At 44.0% G+C, this 3,093-nt stretch overlaps 1 protein-coding gene across 1 annotated transcript in view; it reads right to left on the reverse strand.

The window, feature by feature from the left end:
- The window catches only part of pdzk1ip1 (PDZK1 interacting protein 1), an 8,256-nt gene that overhangs the window by 4,852 nt on the left and 311 nt on the right, over positions 1 to 3,093 (reverse strand). The window lies entirely within an intron of this gene.

Raw genomic sequence — 3,093 nt, forward strand, 5'->3', positions numbered from 1 at the left:
CAGCACCTCCCCTCTGGATAGTACCTCCCCTCTGGCTAGTACCTCCCCTCTGGACAGCACCTCCCCTCTGGATAGCCTTCAGACTTTGTTATGCCCCAGGAAGTCGGAATACACACTGTCCACCTCAGGGCATGTCGGTGATTGTGACGCATATTTTGTTGAACAAAAATTAAAACCTTTTTATTTTAATGTAACAAGAACATCTTCACATTTAGATTAACATTTATAAAATGAACTAAATAAAATAAAAATACATTTAAATTACTCATTATTTATTTTCCAAAGTCACAGGGAGCCGCAGCAGAGGGATGAAAGAGCCGCGGGTTGCTGACCCCCTGCTCACGAGAGAGTTTTTCTTTCCACTGTCGCCTTCATGCTTGTTCAAGATGAGAGTTCAGTGATGGAGTTAAACTCAAAGCTGCTCCTCAGATAAATAATGTTCAGTTATTATTTTATATATCAATGTTTCTGTTCAGTCCCTGAGACGACTTCTGTTAAACTGAATTGAATTGAAAACACTTCCTCAGGCGGCTGAGACGAGCTGGTCTGGAAGCTCAGTCCTCACCTCCTTCTCCAGGTGTGCAGTGGAGAGCATCCTGTGCTCCAGCATCAACGTGTGGCATGGAGGCTGCACAGCTGCAGAAAGAAAAGCTTTGCAGAGAGTGGTGAAGGCTGCACAGAAGATGTTGGATGTTGGAGTCAGTCTCCCCACCATCACAGACATCTACACCTCCAGATGCAGGAAGAGGGCCACCTGCATCATGAAGGACCACACTCACCCAGCACACACACTTTTTCCCCGCTCCCCTCAGGAAGGAGGTTGAGGAGCGTTAAGTGTAGAACCACTAGACTGAGGAACAGCTTCTACCCTGAGGCTGTTAGACTCATGAATCTCTAACCAGAATAATCACTGTGAAACCACATGATTGTTGATGTGCTGCTGATTATCCATGCTGCTGATCTCATGCTGCTGATTTATTTCATGTTGCTGTGTTCATTCATCCTCATCTGCTCACACAGACTCATGTTCATGCTGCTGTTGTTTGGCATATTGTTTTTGTACTACTAGTGCTTAGATTAGCGTTTTTCTTAGTTCATATCTTAAATCTTATCACTGTTTTTCTTTACAATTGATACTTTTGTTGGATGTAACTGGGACCCTGTGAACACAGTTTCATTCCACCACATGTACCACATGTGATGAGAACGGCAATAAAGAAACTTTGATTTTGACTTTTAAGTTTGAAACTGTGCCTGCAGTCAACCTACTTCACATATGGGGAGCAATATTATAGGCAGAAACATGGGTGTGCTATGGGGTCTCCAGTTTCTCCTATTGTTGCCAACCTGTACATGGAGGAGGTAGAAAAGAGAGCCTTGACGTCCTTTTTAAGGGACACCACCAAGTCATTGGTTCAGGTATGTTGACGACACCTGGGTGAAAATTAAATCTCAGGAAGTCCAACATTTTACTGACCACATCAACTCTGTGGATAAATACATCAAGTTCACACGAGAAGATGTAAAAAATGGCAAGTTGGCTTTCTTGGACTGTGAGGTCTCAGTCTCTGATAGAGGACATTTGCAAACTGAGGTGTACCACAAACCCACCCACACAGACCAGTATTTGCAGTTTGACTCCCATCACCCTTTGGAGCACAAGTTAGGAGTCATCAGGACTCTGTACCACAGAGCAGACAGCATCCCCACTAGCTCAGGAGCCAGGCAGAAGGAGAAATCCTACACAAGACAGGCTCTAGAGCAATGTGGATATCCTAACTGGGCCTTCCTGAAAGCAGAGAAGAAACCCAAACAGGACTCCAGTCAGCCATCAGGTGAAAAGGAGGAACCCAGACCCAGACCAGTGGTCATTCCATATGTTGAGGGAGTATCAGAGAAACTGAGACGTTTATTTTCTAAACATAACGTCCCAGTGGCTTTTAAATCCCAAAATACATTAAAGACTGGTTCATCCCAAAGATCCAGTCCCCCGGCACAAACAGAGTAATGTTGTGTATGCTGTTCAGTGTCAGGAGGGTGATCAGTCTTACATCGGGGAAACTAAACAGCCACTGGCCAAAAGGATGAACCAGCACAGAAGATCAACATCATCAGGCCAGGACTCTGAGGTCTACACTCATCTCCAGGCCAGCGGTCACTCTTTCAGGGATGAAGATGTTCACATCCTGGACAGAGAGGAACGATGGTTTGAGAGAGGAGTAAAGGAGGCCATCTTTGTGAAAAGAAACCGTCCATCGTTAAACAGGGGTGGAGCCTCCAGGTTCAACTGTCCCTCTCTTAGGATCTGTTTTATTACAATTTTAATCTTTCTCTGTGAAGAAGTCTAATTTCTGAAGAGCCTGAATTACTGCTCCAGAACTGACCCGATCCATTTCAGAGGGTTTTATAGTTTTAGTGAATCTGCTGAAGCTGTGACTCGTTCAGACTGAAAATTATCTGATCAAGTTTCACAACTGAATTAAATATTAATACGTTTAGAGCAGAATGGATGTTTGGAGCAGTGGCGCCGAAGCCCTGTTTGAAAACACCTGAAATGTCCCTTTAATGTTTTCACGAGATACTGGAGCCATTTTACAACTTGTTGCCATGACGACCAGAATCGGCGCAAAAACAGAAAGTAAGAACTGCTTCCTGGATCAGTCAGTCCTCCAGAACACGTTAAAAACATTGTTGTGTTGTTGATTGTTGTTGGGGTCCAAATTCAAACTGAAGGTTTTAATTGATCAGTTATTGATTGATTGATTTTTTTATTCATCTGTTTATTCATCTGTGTTCAGTTTGAACTCTAAAAATAAACTAATCCGTATTTTTCTTTCTGTTTTTTTTTTCTTCTTTTACCAGTTTTTCTTCCAGTTGCACTAATTCTGGCTCCGATGTCCAACCGTCTCTGAGGACACCTGGACGAGTCAGACGTCCATCACAGGGACATAGACTGAATGTTCAGATCGGTTGGTCCTGTAGGAAGACCAGACCAGTCCTGTGGTTCTACAGGAGGACCAGACCGGTCCTGTGGTTCTACAGGAGGACCAGACCGGTCCTGTGGTTCTACAGGAGAACCAGACCGGTCCTGTG

This window comes from Nematolebias whitei, chromosome 3 (assembly GCF_014905685.2).
Source record: "Nematolebias whitei isolate Nwh7 chromosome 3, NemWhi1, whole genome shotgun sequence".
NCBI classification, from domain to species: Eukaryota; Metazoa; Chordata; class Actinopteri; order Cyprinodontiformes; family Rivulidae; genus Nematolebias; species Nematolebias whitei.